The sequence below is a fragment of the Vulpes lagopus genome, chromosome 13 (genome assembly GCF_018345385.1).
Source record: "Vulpes lagopus strain Blue_001 chromosome 13, ASM1834538v1, whole genome shotgun sequence".
Lineage (NCBI taxonomy): Eukaryota > Metazoa > Chordata > Mammalia > Carnivora > Canidae > Vulpes > Vulpes lagopus.
In genome coordinates, this window is record NC_054836.1 from 44304027 (window position 1) to 44322562 (window position 18536).

An 18536-nucleotide genomic window follows, 5' to 3' on the forward strand; every position below is an offset into this window, starting at 1 on the left:
TCTCCTTACTCTTATTGCATGACCTTACTTCTTGAAAAAATTATTTCTTCCTCCTTCAACAACCATCAGAGATAGCAAAGATTAAGCATAAAATCAGAGCTCATTTCATCTTAGGTGCATCTGTTTTAAGGAGGCCTAAGTTTAATCACCGAACCATTAAGAGACAGTTCTGTAAGCTCTCAGAAGCACAGAATCCCCTTACACGGTTCAGCCATGGGGCTGAAATGTAGCACTTTAACAAGATCCCTGCTCTGAACACTTAACACTCAAGCTCTCTGTTGTGGTCTCCTTCCCAAGGTAATTGCAATTCCACTTCTCTCAGTGAATATAATCCCCACCTTTTGCTCCTTTTAGTGAATTGTAATGACCTGGACAGATGGCAAACAGACCACTAGAAAAGAGATGTCTTCAAGTACCAGCCCAATGAGGGAATCCGTCCAGGAGGTTTAGACAGAACAGCTGAGCAGGCCATGCAAAGAGTCCTCTTCATATAAAGTCACCATCTTTTCAGAAACCTTTTTCCCATCTCCAAATGTGCCTACCTATTTACATTCATTTGATGCCAGACACCAAAAAGACAGTATAAGAGAGAGGTCAGGCACAAAGACAGCCTGAAAGCCGCGGCCAGGGTCCAGGCGGGGGTGGAGAGGAGGTGGAGGGGAGGTGGAGGTAGGAAACAATGATGGGGAGAATGAGAGTCAGCAGAAACCAATGGGCAATGGGGCATGAAGATGGTAATTAGAAGCATGTATGTATTCACGGCTTGAAGACATCACTGAAACAGCTGCCTGCTACCACTCAGAACACGAGGAGCTGATCCCAGCAGGGCTGGCTGGGGCTTCCAAGGTAGGGCAGGAAACCAGAAGGCAGAAGGGCAGTGCCAGGGAGAGTGGGAATAGCGGCGCTGGGTGAGCCAATTCTAACAGCGTCAGAAACAAGGCAGAGCCATGAGGTCGGTCTGCCATGGGTGGGATTTCACTACAACAGGGAGAGGACAGTTAAGGTCAACTATTGGCTGACTCAGACTGGCTTATCCACAATTACTTATTCAGCACCCATGTTATAGATGCAGTTCCCAATCTATACTTACAGCCAAAGGTCACACAGTCAGGGTACAGGCCCGACTCCACTGCTCTGTTCAAGAGGGAGCATATTCTCTTTTCTATCTTAAGGAGGAGGATCAGAACACTTATCTAGCTGTGTCTTTTCAGGCCAATCAAGTTCTGGCAGCTTCTGTTTCCTTGTAATACCTTCCCAGGAATTTGCTCTGCTAATGAGGCCCCTCCATCTGACAGCTGGTTACACAAGCTGCTCTCAGAGAACAAAAGCTACGTGTTGAAGTAACCAATATCCCCCCACATGCACACAAGCACTCGTGTGTGTACACACAAATACACACACACACACACACACACACACTCTCTCCCCAATGTAATTCAGAAATCATGGTTAGAATGAATCCAGCACCAAATGGAACAAAGGCTGCCTCCAACTCAAACTGAGCATTCCCACTTTTTCCCTTGCCAAGTGCATAGCCTGTGCTATACTTATAATCACCCACAGAGCAGAGCTGGCCACAGCTTGCAGTGTTAGATGAAATATTGGTGCCCCATCTGGTCTGCCATCAACTCTTATCCTTCGAGAGCCACCACATAAGGGACTTGCTGTCCATCTCAGAATATCAACAACATACCTCAGTCCTCTAAGAGCAGTATTCTGCTGAGACAAGAGAATTCCAACTCAATCACTGATCCAGACATACTACAGCAATCATCACCACCACACATCTCCTGGAACGGCCAAAATCGAAAACACTGACAAAACCAAATGCTGGCAAGGATGTAGAGCCACAGGAACTCTCATTCCTTGCTAATGATAATGCAAGATGGTATGTCCACTGTGGAAGATGGTTTCGAAGTTTCTTACAAAACTAAACATACTCTTGCCTTACAATTTGGCAACCATGTTCCTGGGTATTTACCCAAATGAACTGAACACTTATGTTCACAGAAAAACCTGCACACAGATGTTTTGGATGCAACAAGATGTCTTTTAGTAGGTAAATGGAAAAATAAACTGTGGTACATCCAGATGATGGAACATTATTCAGTGCTAAAAGAAGTCAGCTATCAAGTTATGAAAACACATGAAGGAATCTTAAATGCATGTTACTAAGTGAAAGAAGTCAATCTGAGAAGGCTATACAGTTTATGATTCCAACCCATCTGACACTATGGAAAAGATGGCACCTTGGAAACAGTAAAAAGATCAGTGGCTGCCAGAGGTTGGAGGAGGGAGGAATAGATGGAACACAGAGGATTTTTAGGGCAATGAAATTACTCCTCATGATACCATAATGATGGATAGCTGTCATTATGCATTGTCCAAACCCATAGAAAGTACAGCCAGAAGTGAACCCTAACCTAATATAAACTATGAATTTCGGGTGATATTTATATGTCAGTGTAGATTCATCAAGGTGACAGCGGGGAAGGCGGTGGGTGTGTAGGGGCAAGGGTATATGGGAATTCTCTGTACTTTGCACTCAGTTTTCCAGTGAAGGTAAAACTAAAAAATAAAGTTATTGATTAAAAAGAAATCTTCAGAGACTGACAAAAGTCAAACCAGAAATTCTGACATGCAAAATGAGTGGTAGTGTGTGTGCGTGCGTGTGTGTGTGTGTGTGTGTGTGTGTTTGAATATATAACAAGTCACAACATTCCAAAGAAATGCTGTCTTTACCAATATGGGAAAAGATAAGCCTCCAAATATCCCACAAATGAATGTAACTGCCTCAATTTTCTTTGCAAAGGCAGAGAAGCCTATCAAAAATGGTAAAGAGGCTAAAGTAAGGAATTTTTATCAATCAAAAATCACAACTCTAAATCTCTACCAAGATGAGTCTCACTGTTATGAGCTGCATTATAATCTACTGCAGAAAAACTTAAAAAGAAATTGTTTTTATCTGTTAGGCTAATGTAGTGATTACCATTTCCTCCAATTCTTGACTTCATGTTTTCAGAGCAGTAAAAATCTGATATAATAAGTCTTACACTGAAACCTTATTAAATCTTCAAAACCAACCAGAAAAAAAGCACAGGCAAGTCCTCTTGGGATTTCAACTTAATCACCTTTAGGGACCAAGGGTAGGATCGGAACTTAAGTATGTCTTTACCCAAGAGGGGAATGCAAAAACAAAGCTGGCTAGGGACAGCCTTCTTCCTGGTTCCTCCTGGTTTCCATTGCTATGCAATAGAAATTTACTGAGTCACATGTGGCATTTAAAATTCTCTAGTAGCTGCATTTTAAACATAAAAAGATAAAATTAATATTAACAGTTTATTTAACTATTTGTTTAAGGTATCTCAATGTTTATCATTTCTACACACAGCAGTGGTTGCCACATTTCAAGAGCTCAATAGCGGCTTGTGCCTAGTGGTTACCATATTTGATAGCACAGGTTTTGAACTTTCAGTGTAAATCTAAAAGGTCCCATGCTTCTCCCTTCTCAAATATTTATTTATTCATTCAAATGCATTTATTAAATCTCTTCATCATTTTATTATTCTTGCTATGAGAAGTTCTGCCTATCTCTCTCAAGTAAATAAATAAATCTTTAAAACATAAAGTTCAGCAGAGTAAGTAGTAAGAGCACTTACTTAGGTCATCCCTTCAAACTATGCAAATCAATTAAAAAAAAAACAAGTTTAAGATATGTACCAATGTGAAAACCAGCTCAATCTCAGTTTTATTGTTGTTGTTGACAATTTTATTTCCAGTTCATATCCTTCCCAACCTGTTTGGAAAAGCAAAGGATTTCTCATCCCAAGTTGATCTTTATGATTCAAAATAATGCTGTACATAGTTCTGTTTTAACAATGACCTACAGATTTTATAGAAACAGAATAAATGAAGAAATAATATGTGCAATGCTATTCTAACTAGGGGCCTGCAAAAAAAAGGAAGAGAGAGGTGTAGTGAAGAGTGGGAGGAGAGGAAAGAAGGAATGGAGGAGGGACCAGTGGGGTGGGTGGCAGATATCACAGCATTTCATAGAAATAAACTCATAGAATCAAGAGTTTAAAATCAAGATTTTCACATTTAATGACTTCTACACAAACAAGTAATCGTTTGTTAATTGTGTAAATGTTATAAAAGGGATTTTCAAACTGATGAACATTAATTATATACACCAATACCTCTGAAAAACTAAGAAAGCAGACTTTAGCCATTGCAATTGTGCATTTTAAAGACTGTTCCTTAATAAACACTATGATGGGCCCTATTTCATTGCAGCATAACTTAGACCAAAGAACTGGAAACAACCAAATGCCTATCATTAGGCAAGCAGACTAATTATGATTTAGCCATATTATTAATTTTTTAAAGAGATAAATTTTTAGGAGCTGACACATAAAAATTTCCAAGATATGGGGACATCTGGGTGGCTCAGTCAGTTAAGCATCCAGCTCTTGGTTTGGGCTCAGGTCATAATCTCAGGTTCATGAGACTGAACCCATGTTGGGCTCTGTGTTCAGTGGGGTGTCTGCCTGAGATTCTCTCCCTCTCCCTCTGCTCCTTTCCCCACTTGCGCGTGGTCTCTCTCTTTCTGTGTCTCTAAAATAAATAAAATCTTTAAATATTTTCCAAGATACGATTGCATGGAAAACCAAGTTGCAGAAAAATACATAGTATATAAAATACATATGCCCCCTTACTGATAATAGTTATAATAACTCAGGAGGAACCTGGAATCAGGATAGGTAAAGGGTCAGAGGGAAAGTCAAAGGAGACTGGCCTTCTCAGTAATGTTTCAATTTTTTGTTGGGCAAATATATTCATAATTTATGTATATAGAAAAATAGAATTTTAAAATAACAAGGCACACTCTCAAATGTATTTATCCCAAATAAAAATTTAATATATTGAAGCCAACCACACTCACAGGCATTTGTGCTCACCTAAGAATAAAGCTTCTCCCACCATATCTGTGTAGATATCTGAACATCGGGATATATCCCTGAATACAGAGAATTAGTTCCTTTGAATTGCTTATTTTTTAAAATTTCACATCTCTGCAAATCTTCTCTTGTAAAACTGAACACATCAGTATGCTTCTACTTGTGTATGAATCAAGGTCTTGGTGATACTGTGAAATAAACATAAAATGGAGAAATTAACTGGATGCTGAGCTTTATGCAGGATTGCAACTGTGATTCACAGCTCCTCTTTGTCTTTGACTTACTTTACGATAAACCTGATTAAAAATTTATAAAATAGGGGCGTCTGGGTGGCTCAGTCAGTTAAGCATCTGCCTTTGGCTCAGGTCATTATCCCAAGGTGCTGGAATCCAGCCCCATGTCGGGCTCCTGCTCAGCAGGGAATCTACTTCTCCCTCTGTGCTTCCCCCTACTTGGGCATGCTCTTTCTCTCTCTCTCTTTCTCTCAAATAAACAAATTTTTAAAAGAAAAGAATTTATAAAATAAATACAAAGTACAGTAGATATTATTGTCATTTGCTAATACATGGACCTCTTCTCCCCCTCTAAGAGTACCTCTCCATCCTGCTGATGCTGTACTCAGCCATGAGACCGTTCTGCCCAAAGGAGGGTGAGCTGTGATATATTCCACTGAAGCAAATCTTTAATGGTGACCAAGTGATTTGTCTCTCCTGCTTCTGTCCTCACCATGAGAGGCACAGCTCCTATAGCCTTTGAGCCATTTGACAACTTTGTAAGTTGTAGATAACTGATAATAATACAAAATAATACTTGTCTATAGACATGCAAATACATTCTGTCTGGTGGGGATGTAATCAACTTCCCTCTTGCACTGTGGGAAACATTCTGTCCTCCATTGGCAACATTTCTAATCTATACATTTGCCTATTCTTTGGATGGCCATTTGAACTGGTTGTAACATCTTACCAGTTCCTTCATTAATAATGAATTTTTAAAAATCTTTAACACATATTCATTTTACATCTGAATGAATTAAATTTTACCTTTTTCTAATGTATCCTGACAGTGCTTAATATGTGCTAGATAATTTTACCATACGTTTAATCCTCCCAACAACCCTATCTTTTACTAATGAGAAAATGAGACCCAGAGAGATTAAGTAATGTACTTAAAGTCACACACTGATTAATAACAGAGCTGAAAATCTAACTCAGGTCTAGCTAACATCTTCTCCACAGTGTCTCAAGGGCAACATTCTGAGAAAGGAGTAAGTGATATGGTATTGGAGTATCAAGAAATCACAGATTATCAAGGTCCAGTTCCTTTGTCATATGAGGAAACTGAGGTCCAAAGGTCCAAAGATCTTATCCATGTTATGTAGCTTATTTTGGGTAAGGACTACCATTTGGGGCTTCTGACACTCAGGCTAGTGATCTTAGATTCAAGAGAGAAGTTGAATTTGACCAGAACCTTGATAGACAAATAGAATCAACAGACTTGGGAGGACATAGGGAACAAAGGCAAGGAGATGGTGTGGATATTTGATATGAAGAACAGAGTCCTATTCCGACCACGCGGGTCCATGGGCTTGCAGGAGGCGTGGGATGGAAAGAAACAGAGCAAGGAGACTCTATCCAGTGTCACAGGGCACTGGAGAGCAGAAGCCATAGGTCTGTAATTCAAGAACAGCACTGCTTGATGGAGAAATACCAAGAGGTTGTGAAACAAGTTTTCTACTTTCTTAGAAGTCAAGAGATTAGATGCAGGCTATCTGACCTTGGGCACAACCCTTTACCAAATGAGCTTGCTGCTTCATCTGAGGCTGAACAAAATGACACCTAGGATTCCTTCCTTCTAGGACCAAAGCTACAGCAATGTCAAAGAAGCATATATGCTTCCTCTTAAACTGATCATGGTACTACACTGAGTTTTAATCACATGTGTTACAGGAATCCAGGATGCCACAACTATTTAGAAGAGCCATGTACTATCCTGGAGAGAAGAGGCTGCATCCAGGGCTTTTTGGGAGAGGGTTTTGGAGGCTTTTTTTGAAGGAGCTTTTCTGACGACAAAAACAAAACTACTTGCTGTCACTCCACTGTCTGGTTGTGTTCCAGGTAGCAGGTACTTCACAACAAGCCCTGGCTGCTTCTTTCTAGTTAAGTGTATCACTATCAAGATCCTCTTACACCTTGAGAATTTTCCCATCTTTTGCCATCTGGGCATACCCTGGTCCTCACAATTCCAAGGCAAGAATCACGGTCTCAATTAATCCATATGCTGCTGAGGGTGTGTAGAGACAGACCCGGACAGGAAATAGGACCTTGATTCCAAAAGGCACACATAGAATACAAGATGAATGCAGAGAGAAGAGTGATCAGACTGGATGGTACAGACCAACTCCACCTTAGAAGGAATAATGATTCCTGATTCTCTTATTTTGATTAAAATCTACCACCCCCTAGGCACACACTGGGTACTGAAAACAATTAACATCCACAGTGTCCTCTCAGCCACCTACACACCAGTCTGTGGAACCTCATTATTCAAAGGGCCAGGGACCAGGACCAGGAGACATGCAGAGTCTCAGGCCCTACCCCACACCTCCTGGATCACAATTTGCATTTTAACAACAACATGTTTAAGGTGATCACATTAAGGTTTCAGAAGTACTGTTTATAGAGTTCCCAGGACTAAGGCAGCAGCAAAGCATGTATATGCAAAGAACTAACAAGTGAGCAGAGGGATGCGGATGGGGGAACACCAGCCTGAGAACTGGAAAATACAAACTCTATTACCAACACAATTAATTCAGAAGGTGACTTCTCAAAACTTATCTTCAACTGAATTCAAAGGACAAGGCTAACATCTTCCCATGGTGAACTGAGAACTGAATCCATAAGCGGGGGGGTGGAGGGGGCAAGAGAGGGGGGTGAATTCTCTCTTGACCGCAGCCCAGCAGAATCAAACATCATTTCCCAAAGCCGTCTGAAGATGCAGGATACTCGGGGATCCCTGGGTGGCTCAGTGGTTTGGCGCCTGCCTTTGGCCCGGGGTGCAGTCCTGGGGTCCTGGGATCGGGTCCCGCATCAGGCTCCTGGCGTGAAGCCTGCTTCTCCCTCTGCCTGTGTCTCTGCCTCTCTCTCTCTCTCTCTCTCTCTGTCATGAATAAATAAATAAAATCTTTATTTAAAAAAAAGATGCAGGATACTCTGGGGTGAATCTGCTGTTTCTTTGTGACTCACTCACAGATGAAGGAGCTTAAAGAAAAGGGAGAAGCAAACCATGAAATATAGTAAACGATAGCTTCATCTTCCTCACTCTGGAATTCATTCAGTAGTTTTAATGAACTCACAGTCTGGAAGGCAGGGTGAAGCACACATATGGAATATGGAAAACATTTGCATTTCATGCTGCCCTGTGCAATGAGAAGCCCAATTCCCTTTGTTATCAAGAAAATAAATATCCTTCCTCCAGTTGGTACTTTGGAAAGGAAAACTAAAAAACAAAACAAAACAAAAAAAACCCTTGCTTTCCATCACTAGTGTTACCTACTGTGAATTCCCAAAGAATGCAGATTCTCAGGCACTTATTAGGGCAAGAATTATTCACCCAAGACACAGTCCACTCCCATTACTTTGTGCTTTCACCTTGCACCATGTAGGCAGGCAAAGGCCAAGGGCCTAGGGCCTTCACGGTGAAATTCTATGTTCTTCCTCTGTGGGACACTTCTCTTGGTTTGACCCACAGATCTGAGAGAGGTTCAAACAACTTGCTTCTAATTTCGGTTAGCAGAAAACTCAAAGACCCCTGGAGGGATGTTAAATTATCCCCAGAAAAAAAATACGGCACTTGGATTTATTAATGCATTTAGGCTGGACCTGGACACTCGAATATATCCACAAAAGGATACAGTTTATGCTCTTATTTTTAGCATCCACTAATCAACACCAATAATTTTCAAATTATAAGTTGTTTCCCATCAGGGGATAATAAAATCAGTTTACCATGTTAATAAAATAGAATAGAATATGAAATATGAGACTTAATTACTAATAATAAGATAAACTTTTATTTCAGTTGTGAGTGGGTAGGGGTGTGAGTGTGTGTAAGCACACACTGAATCACAGTATAAAATTGTTTCTTATTGTGGGTCACAGTAAGCAGGAAAACCACTAGCTGATTTAGAGCACCTGGAAATCAGCCTCTTGCTAGAAAGAAAAAGGAGGAATCTTGGGAAGAGAACTGGTTTCCTCAATGAGCTTCTAAAAGCAGAAAGAAAGAGAAATCAAGTCCTCTTGTGGCCCCACAGATGGGACTGGAACTTCTAGATACTCCCTCCAGCCCCCAATTGTGGCTCAATCTCAAGTCACATCTCATCACAGATCTCACAAAAAGGAAGAAGTGCCAATCTGTGCCAGCACAGACTTGTGCCTCGGACAGAGATGCCAGTCTGGCATGTGGACTCCCCTTAGCAACACAAGAAAAGGCTGAGCAATCTGGAGATCCTTTCCCTTGGCATGGCTTTCATTAAGGTCTTCATTCTCTACAAAGATTATTTTCCTTTTCTCCCCCAGGTATCTTCATGGTAGCCCCCAGTCACGCTCAGCTTCAAATGCACAGGGAAACTAAACAGAGAAATTTAAGCAAATGCCCAAAGCACCCACATCAGAATGACTGCCATCCGCTCTGATGATGAATTGTAGTGCCAGCACGGTTATAACCCCACCTTGTCACCATATCTCATAGCCCCAAAGGGACAGGGACTTACACGCCAAACTGGCCTCAACTGAAACCAAGTCCTACTATCTTCTGACTTTGGGGAAGTTACTCCTGTTCTCTAAGACTGTTTTTTTCACCCATAAAATAGGAAGAACACAAGCACATACATCAGAGGTTATAGTAAAAATTAAGTAAGATAAGTGTGGAAAGCATTTAGCCCAGTGCCAGGAACACATTGAATATTATCATGTATCATCGTAGCTATTATGTTTATCATCACCGACATTATCATTTCAAATCCATTTTAATTTCTCCTCACCCTAGTTTATTTGCTTGTTTTGAAATCGATACCTCATGTATGGATTTTAGAGTATGAGAATGAAATAAATAATATTTTGTTGTAAGTGTTTATTGTCAGTGGCTTGTATAATGATGGGCCTCCAAGCTCAACACTCCAAGGAAGTTCTCATTTTCCCTGGGGAAACAAACACCATAATGCTTCTCTCCTGAACAAGTTGTCAAAAGCCAGAAAAGCCATGCATGAGAGTTTCTATCTCTGAAGTCCCAGTAGCTCAAAATTCCAATGGGATCAGTCCGTATCTGTTCTAGTGTATAAGTACATTAGCAGAGGGCAGTTCTGGCCTATGACAGCCACATACGCCAGCTGCTGCTGTGGAAATAGCAAAAGCAGCCCCATGTTTCAGCTGTAATGTACCTGGTCAATTGTGAAATCTGACTTGAAGGGAGATAAATTTCATTTTTACCCCATTTGGTAATGAGAACGAAGGGCTGCCTGGCGTCCAAAGAAAATGCCAGGGAGAGGGTAACTCAGAGAAAGTTCAATCAACTCAGGCAGTGGAATAATGTTCTCTGAGTGCCAAGCGCCTTACTGCTGCCTATTATAACAGTTTTTCAAAACAAGGATTTCTCTACTCCCACACAGTTTGCTTCAAAAATGACTTTTCCTTCCATAAATGGTGTTCCTGTGTCTGAGAACCACATATATAAGAAATAAGGCTAAAAAGGAGGCATCTAAGTCACCAGGTCAACCATACTCACTTATCTACTTGCTCTGATATAGTCATCCTGCATTTATTAGGGAAACAAAAAATAACTGAGGGTCTTTTCTATGAAGGAGCTTATGAGATGGTTAGGGAGATGAACACACTAGAATCCAGTGTGATGATGTAGCACTGTAGGTACAGAAGAGGCATCACAAAGATACAGAGGAGGAACTGTATGGATTATAGGGCACTGTATAGCTTAAATGTTTATGTTAGAAAGATGAAGGGTTTAAAATCAATGCTCTGTGTTTCATCTTAAGAAGTTAGAAAATTAAATTCAAAGTAAGCAGAAGAAGGGAGTAAGAGCAGAAAGCAATGAAATATAAAATAGTCAACAGAAAAAGAGAGAAAAGTTAGGTTTTTAAAAAACATTAATAGAAGTAATAAACAAGTAGGAAGACTGATCAAAAATAATGAGATGAAGCACAAATTACCAATATTAGGAATGAAAGAAGGGGTATCACTGCAGATTTTGTAGACATTAAAATAATGGTAAGCAATATCATATCAATGAATATCACAACATAGATGAAATGAAAAATTTTGTGACAAACACAACTAACCAAAAATGATGCAAGAAGAAGCAGAAAATCAGAATAGCCCTACACCTATTGAGACAGTGATTATCCAAGTGTGGCTCCCCACATTAACAGCATCAGCAACACCTGGGAGCTTTCTGAAATGTAAATCCTCAGTCCCCATTCCAGATTTACAGAATCAGAATTCTGGGGGTGAGTTTCAGTAAGCTGTGTTTTAATAGACTTTCTTGGTGTTTCTGATATCATTGGAGAACTGTTTCAATACGTTCTTCCTGCGAGAAGCCCAGACCCAGGTGGTTTCACAGATGAATTCTATCAAACATATAAGAACGAAATATAAGTTGGTAACGGGAGCATCTGGGTGGCTCAGTTAGTTAAGCATCTGCCTTCAGCTCAGGTCATGATCCCAGGGTCCTGAGATAGAGCCCGAAGTTGGGATCTCCATTCAACAAGGAGTCTGTTTGTCCTTCTAAAATAGAGGACAGAACAATTTCCATCATTACTCTTAATCCCTACTCTCTTACAGAAGATGTAGGAGATTCTTTTTATCTGCCTTTGATTTTTATTTTGAAGTGGTTCTTGGTTTCTTTGGGATGGGCCATTCTGACAGACAAGTAAGTGGTCCATGGGGTCCAGGTGGCCACAGTACATGCCTTCAAGTAAAGTCTTTATCAATCATCTCCTTTCCTTTACTTGCAGCCTTTAAAGAAGTGATTGCTCACTTCTCTGTGCAGCAGCTAACTACTGCTCATGGCAGGCACACCCGCTAGGAGACCCACAGCACAGTGATCCTGCCCTACCCTTGCATACCAAAACCCACTCAGGCCTGAGCTGAGACTGGAACTCAGATAACAAAAGCTATTAAAATCAAGTATCTGCTCATGTTACTCCTTCTAAATAAACACTCATAAAAACTTTTCATCTGGCTATTTCCTCTTATTCATCCTTAAATCTCAGATCAGGAGTTATCTGCAACAAGATTTTCTGAGCCCCCAAACTAAGCAGAGCACTCCTGAACTATCTCTCTGCACCTCTATCAAAAACTTTATATTGAAATAACGTGGCTGGGTCCCTCTCTCTTTCCCATTATGTCATTAGCTCCTTGAGGGTAGAAACTACATCTTACACTTTTTATTTTTATTTTTTAATGTGTTGCAGTGCATGACCATCACATACTTGAAAGTAAGTATGCAGTAAAGTGAAGAGTCTGGGAATGAAGTCAGGCAAGCCAAAACCTACACCTGCAAATAAAACATGCTAATTTTATTTTACTTAATACTTTTGGCATGACTCTTTTTTATATTTTTTTTACTTTTATTTTAGAAAGAGAGAGAATGAAGGGGCAGAGGGAGATAGAGAGAGAATCTCTAGCAGACTCCCCACTGAGTGTATAGACCCACGCAGGGCTTGATCCCAAGACCCTGAGATCATGACCTGAGCTGAAATCAAGAATCAGATGCTTAACCAACTGAGCCACTGGAACCCCAGCAGAACTCATTTTTAAAACTGAATACTTTTAATTTGCTCTTCGTTCCACCTCTCAGTAGTATCGTTAATGCAAACCATGTGGACCAGCTTTCATTTTGCAACTTGATTTCTCCTTTTAAATCTCTGGCAGGGAGGCAGGTCCCTGCCCCCCTGACCTGTACATGGCAGGACATCTTAAAAGATAAACACAGGGACCAAGAGAATAACAATGAGCGGTAACATCTAGAATCTTTGACTAAAACAGCTGGATTCCTTCTTTTAGGCTCTTTCTAGAGACCTGTACTTTATCTTCACAACTTTATGAATCGGCCTGAAGCACAAGGTAGACTCTCCCACCGCTGTCCACAATTTTCTGGCACTGGTCCAACTACGCCTCTGACAAGTAAGATCCTGAAGAATTAATCTCCTGTACAAGCGGAGTAAGTCCTTGAGGGAGGCCAAGTATTGTAGAGTTGGCAAGGTCTCCTTCTTCATTATGAGGAAAAGTTGCATTCTATAGACATGAATGTTTATAAGGAGGGAGGGTATTATACTAACAGCTAATATTTATTAGTCACTTACTATATGCCTAGAACTGAGTCATATACCATAGATACATTGTCTCATTTAATCCTTATCAACAACCTTAAGAGTTAGGAACTATTAGTAGAATATGCATGCTTATCAGGCTGAAGTATCAAAAAATTAAGGAGGGGTGGAAATGAGATTTACATATAGGCTTCTAAGACCCCAAAATCCATGTTCCGAGTGTCAATGCTATGTTACCTTATTAACAGACCTCTATAATAATTATGCCCCCTACCGTACCCCACATGAACCAAAGGCAGAAGTTACTGATATCAAGGAGGGAGAATCATCTACCCACCAATCTAAAGACCAAAAGTACCCTTTAAATATGATTCATTTTCCACACAAGAGACTAATTTAAGGAAAATTTCTTTCTATTCAAAATAATGATACTAAATGGTATGCTATTTAAGCTATATAATGGCTTCATCTGCACCTTATCTGTCAAATCCCCAAATCATGCTCCTGGAACATATCTCTCAGTACAGAGAAGTCAGCAGGAGGAAAATGCAGATGTAAAGCAAACAGGTGGAAGTATGAAGGTAGTGTGATCTAATGAGCACAAACCACAGTCATAATAAATAGTTGTATGCATGGGCCACCACCAACACTATCACTGCAACCATCACCATCACCGCCATCACTGATACTATTATTCAGTACCTTTGTTCCCACCCTTCAGCAGCACTGTGACCCCTGAGGGAATGAGGCTTCTGTTTACCCATCAAACATGCATTTACCTATCAAACACTCTGCCTTACCAAAAGAGTTAATTTTCTTTCTCTCTTTAAAAAAATTTTTTTTTACTTATTTATTCGGGAAGCAGAGAAAAAGAGAGAGCATGGGGGTGGGGGAAAGGGTCAGAGGGAGAAGGAGAGAGAAAATCCCATGTAGACTCCTGGCTTAGCTGGGAGCCCAACACAGGGCTTGATCCCATGACCCTGAGATCATGACTTGAACTTTGGTATATGTGCTGCCGAAGTGAGCACTATCATGACCTGAACTAAAACCACGAGTCGGACACTTAGCCAACTGAGGCACCCAGGTGCCCCATCTACCTTTTTCTCCTGATAATGGGTCATGAGCAAACAGTGGTGACTAGTAAATGTATTTCTACTGTTCCTATTACCAAAAATTCAGGACATGAGAATTAGTAAGATTACTGCAAAATTGCCACAAAATTACTTGAAATGATCAATTTGGCATACTGACAGAGAATGATCGCCTACCTTACAGTCTATATTGCACACATCAGGTTCTTTTCTTAAGCTTTGTACTAACTCTAAGAAACTCCTGATTATGATCTAAATGATAAAACACATCTTAAAGATTAAGGAACTTATTATAGCAATGTCATCCCATAAGTCCTCTGTTTGTATTTATACCAGAGGGCAACAAGACAACAGGGACAACCCCAGCTCTGGTGGCAGACCTCTGCAATGCACAAACTCAACAGTAAAAGGAGCTTGCCCTGTGACTCCAGGCAGAGCCATGTTTTCAGACCTACCGTACTGGCTACTGGACTTGTATTGACCTCGAGGGACATTTTTGTTGTCTGGTGTATAAGTAGGAATCCATTCCAATTTATATTGGGCCTTACTTTGTAGTTACTAGTTTTTATTGAATTACTGATAATGCATGTAACAGATGGGACTTCATTTCTCAGTAAATTTGTTTTGCCTTATTGCCTCCTATGTAACAATATGTGACAATAGCAAAGTGCTTCTTTTAAAATCTCTGATTTTATGCTTTTTCAGGGCTAATAGAATACAACAGCACGTAGAACTTATGATTTCTGATTTATTTCAGAATATATTTATATAAACTAAACAATATTATCTCTTCAGAATAATTTCAAAATCTCTTCTAATGCATGATTTAAAGTACCTTAAAATTTTATTCCTTATAAAACTTAACTGCATCTAATACACTATAAAATCTTATATGTCAACTACATAAACTATGAAACAGAATTCATAAATCTTCTACATAAACAATGAACCATAGGCCAAAACAGTAACATTAATAATAATCGCTAAATACTCTTTACACTTACAAAAAGCCAGGAAGTGCACTTAATGCTTTCAATCTTTATCTCATTCAACCCTGACAACAACACTGTAACATAGGGAAGTACTATTATCACTTCTTTTGTACAGATGAAGAAAATAAGGCTTAGAGCGAGGTCCCTCAACCTTGATACCACTCACATCTTGGATCAGATAATTCTTCATTATGGTGCAGATGTTCTGTGCACTGTAGGATGCTTAACAGTATCCTTGCCTCTATCTACAAGATGCCAGTGGTATATCCCACTTTCAGATGTGACAACCAAAATTATCTCCGGACATTGCCAAATATCCTCTGATGGGGGCATCACTACCACTTTGAGAACCACTAGCTTAGAGAAATTAAGCAATGATGGTCATACATAGGAAACAGTAAAGGAAGGATTAGAAGCCAGGAATACTGATTCTATAATGCATGTTATCAACCAGGACATTCTTTGGAAAAGGCATGATGAACGATGGGTACCTTCCTGTGGAAACATCTTCCAATGACACTATACCAGACTGGGCCATTTCAAACTTTTTTTCCCTAATTAAGGGCCATGTTCTAAAAGCTATGGACTTTGGGTGGCTTGCTTGCTCCCCTGCCCCACCTACCCCAACCTTCTTTCTGTTCTGTTCTATGTGCCCCAAAAGAGAATCACCAATCACTTGTTAATGCTGATTCCATTCTTCAGTAAATAAGACACAGTCTCTGCCCTCACAGAGCTCCTAAAAAGCAGGACCTATTTTCTTCCTTCTTCCTCTCCCTTAGATGAGCGTATGCTCAAAGTGCAGGCTCTTTGCGCAGTGGCCATTGAAGTCTGATTTCTCTATAAGGGATCACTCTGAGCACTATCCCTGTGCCAAAAATTTCCAAAGGTTTCATATATGCTATTTCATTCTGAGCTTCCAAGAATTCTAGCAAGGAAATACCATTATTTCCAAGTATTACTGGCCAAGGAGAAACTGAGGTTTGGTAGGTATGGGCACCTACCCAAACATTACAAAGGTTTCATGCCAGGACTCGGATTTCATGGATAAGCGAAGACTACAGACATGCCTGTTCCAAAGAATGTTCTTGGCTTAATCTACTCCTCCAGCTTGCTTAAAATGTTTCCTTCAGGTCCCCTCTCCCTGACATCCCAAAGTTAAGGGAATAAACAGCACAGAGCTGAGCACAGTCCACTAGTGGAGAGACAAAGGGAAAAATTCAGGCAGTGACCTCATGAACTCCGAAAAGACATTATCTTATTAAATCAGAAGACAGAAAAATACAGAATAAGTTTTCTTTTATCTGATTCTCTTTTTACCATTTACTTTTTATGCTTAAAAAGTTACATATTCATGTATGACTGATTATATCGCTTCAAAGTACTTTAAGTTGCTGTACCAAAATAGATGATTTTGAAAAAAAGAACCTGGTGGTAGAGGTGAATTTTTCCCTCCTTCAATCACATTATTTAAATATATCTTGTTGCGTATTTTTTTAAAAAGACTTCATTAAACTTTCCTGAGAGCTTCAACTTTTGGGTTGGAGCCAAATATGAAAATTTTCAAACGTAAAATGTCCCAATGGTAAAAAGAACAATGGGCGGAGTAGGGAAATGAACTCCAAAAGATATTTCTTTTTGACCCTTTGATTTTATTCAGCTTTCAGCTGCTTCCTTTGGGAGGCTAGGGGTGGGGGTGAGGGAGTTCCAGAGCTATAAACAAATAATGAAACTACTTGAATAGAAAGAACTCAAGAAGCTTTGCCAACTCAAAGTCCTGCCTTTAAACCCTAGCCCAATCACTTCTCCGCTTTGTGACCTTGGTCAGGTTACCTATTTTCCCTAGGTTCCTCATTTGGAAACAGGATCGCTGTGAAGATTAAGTAAGAGAATGCATATAAAGCATCTGACACACAGTAGATACACAATAAATTTAACCAATAGGGTGCCCTTTAGACATAGTATGTTTTGTCCAAAATCTGTATTTTGGCCAATTGTCCTTTTAATATATTTCTCATGATTAGTTCATATTAGGTGAAATTAGAAATATCAAAACCAAGGGTGATCTGATTGGTGGCCAAAGAACTATCATTATGGGGCCAGTCTATGTTACCTGCTCAGTGACCTCCATGCTCATCCATAATGCTGCTTCTCTCCCATGATTCAACTTAAGTCCTACAGTGCTTGCCATCATGGCAAAGGCTGTTTGGTGGCCTAGGATTTCTTGTGGAAGGACCTCAGTAGTTAGACTATTAGACTATGATTATGACTATTAGAGAATAGTCATTTTTGAGGCCAAAGGAACCAGAGAAATCTTCACATTCAACTCAATCTCTTCACAGATGAGGACACTGAGCCCACAAAGGAGCAATTTGGCAAAGCTAAACTAGCAACAGAATCCAAATCTGATTCTTAATTTCTTTACTCTATACCAGTGGTTCTTAACCAGAGATGATTTTGCCCCCCAGAAGACATTTTTGATCATTACAAGTAGGGGATGGGGGATTGCTACTGGCATTTAGTGAGTAGAGGCAAGGGATATTACTATTCTATGATACACAGGATAGTCTCACAATGGAAATATCAATAGGGTCAAGCTTAAGAACTCTCATGTACACTGTTGGATCCAGCACCTCCAGTTACTCCAAAAGCTGCTTCTTAGGCTTCTGCCTTTGGGTGTTGGACTTGGCCCCAATTTGGAAGCCTTCACCAATGACTGAATCAATCAATTCTGCCTCTTTAGTGTTGAGAGCCACTGGATTAGGAGAGATTAGAGACTTGCCTATCCAGGCAATATAGTCTGGGTTTAACTTCTGAGGCACAGTGATTATGTCCAGCATGAGTGCTACTGAAGTCTTAAAGTCACACTTAAATCTTATTAGACAATCTAAGAAAATGATTCTTAAAAACATTTTGGCAAAATACCACAGAAGAGCCAAATGATGCACACCACAGTTATCAAATATTTAGAATAGTGCACGGCAAACAAATACATTTGCCATTGTACTAAACATCTCTAGAATTAATGGTCTGAATGGAGGAAAGATAAAGATTGAAGCATTGGTAATAGAGAAAAAATACTTTCAGAGTCTCTACCCAAAGCTAAAGTTCCACATTGAAAGAACTCATATAGAGGAGAAAAGCAGAGTCAATG

The 18536-nt window shown here is 40.0% G+C and overlaps 1 protein-coding gene across 6 annotated transcripts in view; it reads right to left on the reverse strand.

The window, feature by feature from the left end:
* PDE1C (phosphodiesterase 1C) overlaps window positions 1–18536 on the reverse strand; it is a 334235-nt gene that overhangs the window by 289077 nt on the left and 26622 nt on the right. The gene's annotated exons all lie outside the window — the stretch shown is intronic.